The following is a 10,143-nucleotide window of genomic DNA, read 5'->3' on the forward strand; positions in this document are numbered from 1 at the left end:
TCAGCTGATCAGTCAACTCCACAGAAATAAACCAGAGCTCAGAAAAATATGTCCATGAACTGGGCATGGTGGCTCATCCCTATAATCCCAGCACTTTGGGAGGCTGAGGTGGGTGGATCTGGTGAGGTCAGGAGTTCAAGACCAGCCTGGCTAATATGGTGAAATCCCGTCTTTACTAAAAATACAAAAATTAGGTGAGCATGGTGGCACAGGCTGTAGTCCAGCTACTTGGGAGGCTGAGGCAGGGGAATCGCTTGAACCCAGGAGGCAGAGGTTAGGGTGAGCTGAGATCGTGCCATTGCACTCTAGCCTGGGTGTTGCAGTGAGTCTTTGTCTCAAAAAAAAAAAAAAAAGAAGAAAAGAAAAATATGTCTATAAAATGATGTCTTGATTGCCTGCTTTGTGAGGTGGGCAGTACTATGCTTATATCACTGCAAATCAAGCAGCTTGCCAGGGTCCCCAGTTGTTGGGGTAGCAGAGCTTCCCAAAGGCAATGAGGTTGGAGCAGAGAGCCCTGAAACAGACCCCAAGGCTCTGTCCCCACCCCCCAGAAGATATTTTTCTCAAGACCCTGGGGTAGGGGGTGACTTGCAGTCTCCTTCCACCCTCTCTGCCAGGTCTGCCACACATCAAGAGATTCACTCCTAGCAGGGGACAGGTGCCTGGTACTTCTCCCTCATCTTGTAAGAAAATATCTATCATCTGGCTTCCCTGGCTCTGAGACCACACCCCTGCTTTTCTTCTCAAGGGATCATTGTTATCTTGTAGACTTGTAAAATCTTCCTTTTTTCTGTATTCAAATATGTCTCCGGAGTTATGCTATGGAGAATGACCCTGCTCCAGTCTCTGAGCTGTCACCATGCCATCTGTGAGGTTAATGACTGAAAGGATGAGAGTGGCCCAACAAAGCTGCCTTCCTGCATGGGGAGTGAGAGAGCTTGTCAAGAGGCCACAGAGGCTGAGGGGCACTGAGGTCTACTGAGGACTACTGAGGACACTCCTTTTTGATGAGTTCATGAATATTCAAACATGCAAATGAGACACCATGTCTACAGGCCCCAGAATCTTGAACCCGCTTTTGAGGGTGGCCTGTGGATTTATTTCTGTGTAGAAAATGGTTCTGCAGAGTGGGTCAGCTACTTTCTGTCTGACCCTCTTCATTTAGTCACATATTTGTTTCTCAGATTATGACATACAGTACAAGAGATGGGCTTCTTTCTCTCCCTCTTTTTTTGTTCTCTCTCTTTCTTAGCTATTTTGTTACAGAAAATCTTGAACCTATGTAAACTTAAAGAGAATAGTATATTGAGCCACCATGGATTAATTCCCTAGCTTCAACAATTATTAACCCATAGCCAATCTCGTTTCATCTATGTCACCACCTACTCCCCAATTTTCAAAATTATTTTGAGGCAAATACCAGATATCATATCATCTGGGGACGTTTCAGAAAGTATCTCTCAAAGATAAGAACTCATTTTTTTAAAAGCTTAAAACAACATGAACTTTTACAGTTCTGAAGTTCGGAAGTCTGAAATGGGTCTCATGGACTGAAATCAAGGTGTTGGCAGAATTGCATTCCCTCTTCAGGATCTAGGGGGAAATCTCTTCCTTGCCTTTTCCAGCTTCTAGATGTTGCCTGCATTTCCTGGCTCGTGGCTACTTCATTCTGACTGTTGCTTCCTTCCTTATATTTTCTTCTCTGATTCTCTTGCCTTTTGTATGGGTACCCAGGTGATTGCATCGTGCCCACCCATATAATCCAGGATAACCTCTCCATCTGTACATCTTTACTTTAATCACAGCTCCAGAGTCCCTTTTGCCATTAAAAAGGTAACCTATTTGAGATTAAGATATGAACATCTTTGGGAGAGCCATTATTTTGCCTACCATATCAAGGAACAACAACAGCAACAAAATATCCAGTAATAAAAATGTCAGTCAATATCATAAGCAAGACCTTAATGTGATCTCAACCTTCTTTCTGTCCCAGTTTATGACTTTGGGCTGGAAAGCTAAAGGAAATTATTTTTCTGGATTTTGCTTCTCAATGTTATCCAGCAAGCTGGGCTTTTTAAATTTAAATTTTTATTTTTTATTCCTCCTGTACTAAACAAGGAAAGGGGGTAGTGATATTTGACTGGGAAGTTCTCACTTCCACTGTAATAATCTGCTTCTGTCTGTCTGGGTTGATGGGTGTTCAAAGGTAGTTCCTTCTCCAGGCACACTTTTGTGGGGCCCTCTGAGATTATCTTGCTGAGAACATATAATTGCGTAGGACTGCAACTTCTTTGGATGACTGCTTCTAAGAAGGAGTCATTTTTTGGAAATGTAACCACAACATTATCATAACTAGAAAAAAATTATTAATTCCTAATGTCATCAAATATCCAGCAAGTGTTCAATTAGCTCATTTTTTCCAGTATATTTGTTTGAATTGGGATCCAAAAAAGTTTTGTACAATATCATTGGTTATCTCTTTTATTTTATGCTTTATTCTTTCATTACAAGATATAAATTTAAATATATATCTACAGCTCTGCTCTTTTGGGAAATGGTAGCATAACATCTGCTTTTTTTAAGCTTAAGAAAACATCCTGGAGATTACTCCACGGTAATATACAGAGAGCTGCCTCCTCTTTTACAGCTGCATGGCGCTCCTTTTTGTGGATGTACTATAGGTTCTGGAAGCAGTATCCTATTCACGGACACATAGGTTGTTTCCAGTCTTTTCCTGTAAAAAACAGTGCTGCAATGAGCAGGTTAAGTCTTTTTGTATTTTTGCCAGTGTGTCTTTGGAATAGATTCCTGGAAGTGGAATTGCTATGTTAAAGGGCAAATACCTAGTGCACTTTTGCTAGATATTGATGAATTTCCTTCCATAGAATTGTTTTATTTTGCTTTTCCACCAGCAATGTATGAAAGCGTCTGTTTCCTCGCAGCCTTCCCATCAGATGATGTTGTCAAACTCTTGGATTTTCTTCGAGTGAAAAAGGGTATCTCAGGGTAATTTGTATTTGCACTGGGGGAGGGTTCTGATACCAAAAAGTGAGTAGTCATTTTCTTATTTAGCCAGCATTATAAAAGCCTCAATTAATCTCCTCTGCACATGTGAATAATTATCAGAGTGGGATGCAACTACTGAACACAAATATGACTTCTCGGTCTGTTTTATTAAATTGTATTTATAAATTCTATTTGCAGTTCTTATTCCTGGATGTTATGTCATGTGAATGGCTGCCCAGTGTAACATGCTACCAGAAATGCCATATGTACCAGGCTAATGGCTCTGAGTAGAGCAGTGTCTCCCAGGATCTGGGGAGATGGGAGGTGACCCCATGAGCAGCTGTATCTATCCACCATCTTGGTGGGCTCCCCACTAAGTCATGTCAGGGTCCAGTTTTAGGGAAGGAGGGCCGTTTTTCACATGCCTTCCTGCTATTCAACCACAGGCTCATGTGGTAGACTCTTCTGTATTGCCACTAGACGGCTAGGGTACCTTGGAAAGGGTGGTTCAGCAGGTGGAACTTGGCAAGGATCCTGCCCACAGTGATGACAACATGGTTCAGTGGGCAGATCCAGGCACTCAATGAGGCAGCTTCTATCGATTGTGTCAGTTTTGTGAAAAACAGAACACCTTCTACTTTATCTATCCCAGCCTACTCACCTAGCCTAACATCCTTCTGCAAATATACCTGGGTCTCACCTCTCCAATCCTGCAGCGCTGTAGACATCAATCCATTTGCAAGGGAAGTGCCTCCTGGAGGATATAGCATGAGTCCTGTGGAATACTGTGGTTTCAATGGGGCAAGCATACATGTGGGGTGGGGATATGGGTTACCCATTGGCTGGTGGAAGCCCACACATGAGTTCCAAGGTTGTGCCAGGGAGAACATGCCTTGTGTCCTGACAGCACTATCTTGTGGGTGAAGACCTTATGAGTCTCAGAGGCCCACCAACCTAGATAATGGGACTAGGGGGATGGTAGGGTTATGGATGCCAAACAGGATGGTTGCTCACTGTGCTGGATCAGCTGAGAGGCAGCATCTCAGGTAGTGGCATAGCTGATAGGAAATCAGAAACAGTCAGCCTTTGAATTTCAGTCTTATTTCAGTCTTTAAGTGGCCATTTCAACTTGTGAGAGACATCATAGATGAAACAACTAAGAATGTCATAATTCTGTCCCTTCTGATGTCATGACAGTGATGTAGGAATGTTTTTTAGTCAGAAGCAATTACTAAAGGAATTTTTAAGTGAGATGTCAGTGACAGTTTGGTTATATTAGAGTGACTGAAAGTTGGGGTAAGGGTCAGTATAATTTATCTGCCTAGTGGAGGCCAGTCAGCCTCTCCACCCCATGACTTGCCCATAAAAGGACTGAAATAGGAGGTAGAAGAGGCTATCTGAGAAGTTTGGCAACTAGGAGCAGCCATTGCCAAGTTAGTTTTAGATAGAACAGAGGTGTAGCAGATTCTTAATCCACATGGCTGCTTGTTTTGCTTTCCATAGAGTCATTGAGCCAATGATGAGTGTGGGGAAGGATTTTTTTTTTTTTTGATCTCTTACATTGAGTAGTCTTTCTCAAGTACTTGGTGTACTCGGGCCTTGAGGGCTTAAGACTTATCAGAAAATTTTATCAATTTTGTGTTTTCACTTTGGTTTAACTCTTAAAATGTATTTTTGCCAGTAGTAAATTTGAAAAAGATATGAATTATATACACTTACAGCCTAGTTTTGTGTATTTCACCCTGCACCCTCTTATTGAGCTAATCAGGGGCAGTGGGTGGAGGGACGATTGCAGGTGGTCCTATAAGGTGAATAGAGGAAGAGCAGGTAGCTACCCTCGGAAGAAAAGGGGAGATGGGAGGGTGGGATGAGATGGGAGTCCTTGCATAAGTTAAAGACTTTGCAAAAGTAATTGTTATGACCATTTATGGGCTTTGTGCTGATTATAGAATCCTGGGTAAGATAATATTCCATTGGGCCTTCACTTTCAGAAGAGAATGAGGTTTAGAGAGTTTTTATAACTTGCTCAAGGTCACATGGGTGGAGTGGCAGGGTTGGGGAATCAGTTTGTGTCTGGCTCTGTCTGATCCTAAAGCCCAAGGTCTTAAATACCTATTGTGTCCAGAGTGAAGCAGAGATCCATGGGATCCTGGCCTGTTGGATCTGATAAATGAGCCTGTAGAAGGAAATCCCAGAGAGAAAATAAGTCTCCTAAGTCATCATCAATATGGGAGTAGAACTCGAATCCCCAAGTGAAATGAAAGCACAGGGCATACATTCTAAGCAGAAAAATCTATAAACAGTTAAAGATTAATGCACCTTAGTGAGGCTCTGGCCAGATTTAAAAAGAACAAATCTTGCCATAGCAATGTTTTTGTGTTCTTGGGGCAGAATTGTTCAATGAAGAGATGAAAGGGAAGCAGCTGGTCAAACACGTATTGATTTCCAGGAAGCAGGGGACTGAGTCCTCTAAGGCCTTCCCTGTGAATGAATCCAGATCAGGGCTCACGCTGACTCATGACCAAGAGGAGTGGCCATGAGGAGTGTGCCAAGGTCACCCATTCAGAGTTAGCTTCAAGGCCTTAGTATCTGTCCTGTCTCCTTGGAAGCAGCAGAGGATAAACACGATATTTAGGCATCTTGTGGAGAGTCTGTACTTCCAAAAAGATAAGGAATAGGCCAGGAGCACATTGACTCAGGAACAGAGAACACATTCCAAGTAGCATTATAATAATATTTATTAAGCCCCAGTGCCTCTAGAGTGATAGAGTCCCATGCAATGAACAGAGCTGGGTGTTAGAGTCAGCCTGGTGTTAGCCCAGGACCACCGTTCTCTAGTTGTGTGGTCTTGGGTCAGTCAGTCATATAATGTCTCTGAGCCATCACCCTCACAGGGTAGTTTTGAGGACTCAGTTTCCTTCTCTTCCTTGTCCCTCCACTCTCCGGCCCCAGCATCTTTTCCCAGCTCTATGCTCACTTCCCTTTTCATTACCATCTTGTGCTGGTGGCTTTGTCTTCTGTGCCCTCACAGTCTAGTCTTATTAGTGTAGATCCCCTGGCCTAAATGTTCTCCATCTTCTCTTTTTGTGTGTGTGTGTTTTTTGTTTTTTGAGATGGAGTCTCCTTCTGCTAGGCTGGAATACAGTGGCACAATCTCAGTTCACTGCAACCTCTGCCTCCTGGGTTCAAACAATTCTCCTGCCTCAGCCTCCTGAGTAGCTGGGATTATAGGTGCGCACCACCATGCCTGGCTAATTTTTGTACTTTTAGTAGAGACAGGGTTTTGCCATGTTGGCCAGGCTGGTCTTGAACTCCTGACCTCAGATGATCCGCCTGCCTTGGCCTCCCAAAGTGCTGGGATTACAGGTGTGAGCCCCTGGCCCAAATATTCTCCGTCTTCTCTTTATTCTCCACTCACCAAGGTCCTTGTGTTTCCATTTCACCATGATCTCCACTCTGAATCCTGAGAGCCCTGGACTTTCCCAGCTGTGCTGCTTATACTACCTTAGGTGGACAGAGATTTTTCTCATGCATGAGTGCTTGTCCACACTTGCTTCAGCTCCTCCACACAGACTGTCAATGCTTCGTGGCTAGTGACTGTGTCTTAAATTCCTTCTGTATTCCTCTCAGCACCTGGTCAAAAGCTGGACATACAGTAACATGAGCTTAAAACAGATACTCATTGAGAGAACTAGGGGAAGGTGCCAAAGCTGTGAGCTTATGAATCCTTTCAGCAAACACTGCTGGGCACTTTCTGGGTGCCTGGAACTGGGCTAGATGCTGAGGGCAGTGCCATGAGTGAGACACAATCCCGAGGAAGTCAAAGTCCAGTGGGAGATAGAAATGTAACAAGTAGAGGATTGTAAAATGTGCTTCAAGGTTAAGACGGTGGTTGAGGGCATAGGAAAGCTGGCATCTTCAGGGAAAGTGAAATAATCAAATGTGGCTCAGCACGGCAAATAGCGGGCAGCGGGGGGCAGGAGGGATGAGATGGTCCAACACACTGGGAGAAAATGTTGGAGAGACAGGCAGGGCCAGGCCATGGAGAGCCTTACAGGTATTATCAAGCTACTTGGATTCCATCCTGTAGAAAATCGGGAGCCACTGAAAAGGTTTAAGCACAGGAGTGTCACCACAAGGAACAGGAGAAGAGGAGAGAAATGTGGTTATGGAAATAAAGTTGTGTAAGTGAGCCTCTGTGGCAAGCCAGCCAGTGCAGCAGGAATGAAGCATACCGTGGGGGTACGGGAGGTGGAGAGGGTAGGGTTTTGCTTGCCAGGAGATGGCTAGGACTCATACAATGACAGGCACAGCTGTCTTGTTCTTGTGCCACTATGCTCCAGGGCTACAGGGATGAGAGTAGGGTGTGAAGGTCGCCTTTCCACCCAGTCACATATCCACCATCTATTACAACAACCTCCTTTTATCTACCCACATAATATACCTCCACAGAAATTGTCCCACTGCCTACTCATTCACTTATCTACACACTCACTCATTCGTATAGAGCATTGCACATCTAACAGATATCCTCCTGTCCTTCCTTCCAACCATCCATCCATCCATCTTTATTTTAAAACAGAGTTTTTGTTTTCGTTTTTTACTGCAATGCACAATTACGAACCATAAGCAATGCAGAGAAATGCTTGAGGTCTGTGTAGATTACAGAAGTGGCCATAAATCACAATGCTTTGCCGCTTTTCTTATCAGGACATGGGGTATATTTTCCCACCCCTTGAGTTTGGGTTGGCCTCATGACTTGCTTTGACCAGTAGAATTTGTGGTGGAAGCAATTAGTTGTATAGGTTTTGGGCATAGCCTCCAGAGGCCTGCAGCTTCTGTTGTCAGACACTTGGGACACTACTACCTGCTTCCAGGTGAACATACCTGGCTGGTCTGATGGGTGATAGACGCATGGCTCAGCCACCCACATTACCTCAGACCACCACCAGTCACCACTGTACATGTAAGTGAGCCCAGGCAAGATCAGCTGATCTTGGCCCAGAGGCACCAGCTAACTGTTAGACTCATGAAAAGTAATAAACGGCTCTGATTTTAGATCGCTTAATTTTGGAGTGGTTCATTACACAGCAAAAGCTGACTGACTCAAGGGAGTAGCATATTCAAAATCCTGCCCATCTCCACTTAAAAGAATTGTGTCTGCACTTAGGCTCCCAGGACCTTTGCCAAAGCACTTGCTTTCATTTTCCTTGGCAGACCAGTGGATGTGGAGGGGCCCCAGGCAAGACACAGGAGCACTGGAATAGATTGTGATGAGCATCAAAGAAAGATTCAGAACGTTTTTTTCATAAAGCCTGATGAAGACAATGATGAGGATGATCCTAGCCACTGTTTGGGTGGTCACCATGTAACAAACATGTCGCATATATTATCTAATTTAATCCTTGAACCACACCACGGGATAGGTGTTCTTATCACTCTTTTACAGATGTAAATAATGAAATTTGGAGAGAGTAAGTAATTGGCTGAAGGCTGCAGACATAGTTCCAAGTCGAAACCCCATAATTCTAACCCAGTTGTGTGTGATTCCAAAGCCCACACTCCTTTCTGTTACTGCCACACCGTGGAGTCATTTATTTGGGCTGCTTCCTTGGAGGTGTGGGATAGGGTGTGATCTTTGCTGAATTCACACCTTTCAGTTGGTGATTTCTCAGTCTAGGGTCCTCTTGAGGGACTAAGGAAACCATTTTGTTTGGGCCTCTGGATGCCCAGGCAAGCACAATGCACCTGAAGGCAGGTGGGCACTGTGCCACATGCAGCAGAGAGAAGACAGGAGCCCAGAAAGGGGCTCAGGGAGAACTGAGGTGATGAAGCAAGAGCACAGTGGGTCAACTTAGAGCTTAGGGTTGGGTCAGGATGCCCGATGTGTCCTGAGAATTGATGCCGTGGTCTGGAGACCTGAGAGTCCAACTCAGGCTTGCTCTGGAAATCTGCCTGCACCACCCCATTTCATTCCAGTCTTTCCAGATCAGGCAGTGTAAATGGATTTCTCCTCATGGACTCTCTGACATTCTCTGATTCAGAGGCAGAGAACCCCCACGTCAGCCTCAGGTGTCTAATACAGAGCTGCGAAGTCAGAGGAGGGGGAACAGAGTCGGGAGGGGGAGCTTTCTGGAAGACACAGGGCTGGAGGGGGTCTCAAGGACTGAATAGTACTAAGAGAGGATAAGAGGATAGGGGTGTGCATTCCAGAGCAGAGAAATGGTATGGGCAAAGATTGTGAGGTGGGAGGCCTGTGATTTATTACAGCGGCAGAGATCTCAAGATGTTCAGGGGAGAGGGTTCATGGATTAACAACTAGAGAGCAGACAGGAGCAAAAGTGGATGATGAGATTCAGAGGCTCAAAGGTTGACTGAGAAGCCAGGCCTTTTTGTCGAGGTGATGAGAAGCTATTGAATGCTTTTGACACCAGAGTGACAGCAGCACAATATGAAGATATTCTGGGAGGAATTAACTTGGGAGGGGCTGAAGGGCAGATGTGCTCCATCCCTAGGAACTCTGCAGAGGTTCAGTCAGAGGCCAAGCTGTCTGCTGCCACCAGGGCACACCTATTTGCATTTCTTCTTTCTCTCAATTCTCAGTGTCTTCTAAAGAGAGACCATTTGCCTCAGAGTCCTGGGGTGTTGGTAAAGCCCAGATTCCTGGGCCTACTCCCAGTTACTGAATCACAGTCTAGATGGGCCCAGCAGATGGCATCTTTACCAAGCTCTGCAGGTGAGTCTCATGCTCTCTGCATGCTGGGGACCTGAGTCCTGACATCTTTCTTGCTCGGTTGCCCTGGCCGCTACCCTGCACTCTGACCCTGGCAATCTGAGGGCCGGGGCTGTGGCCTTCCTGTCTCTATTAGCAGGAGCTCAGTAGGTGTCAATTAGTCATTAAATGGCAGAGGACACCATGGGCCTGATAACATTTGTGAAGTCTAGGGAGAATTTTCTGAAATTATCTCTATGTCTGGCCCAGGGTTAACATAGATGTGAATGTCTGGGCTTGGTCTGGCTGTTCCAGAAAGACAGTATTGCTCATCTCAGCAACCATCACCACTGTCCACTTCTGCCCTGCTGATAGCAGGCTTTCCAGCCAGGCCGTGGTCTTATTTCATCCATCCACTCACTCAG

Source organism: Aotus nancymaae, unplaced genomic scaffold (genome assembly GCF_030222135.1).
Source record: "Aotus nancymaae isolate 86718 unplaced genomic scaffold, 86718_ANA_hifiasm-v0.15.2.pri h1tg000019l, whole genome shotgun sequence".
In the NCBI taxonomy this organism is placed as follows: Eukaryota; Metazoa; Chordata; class Mammalia; order Primates; family Aotidae; genus Aotus; species Aotus nancymaae.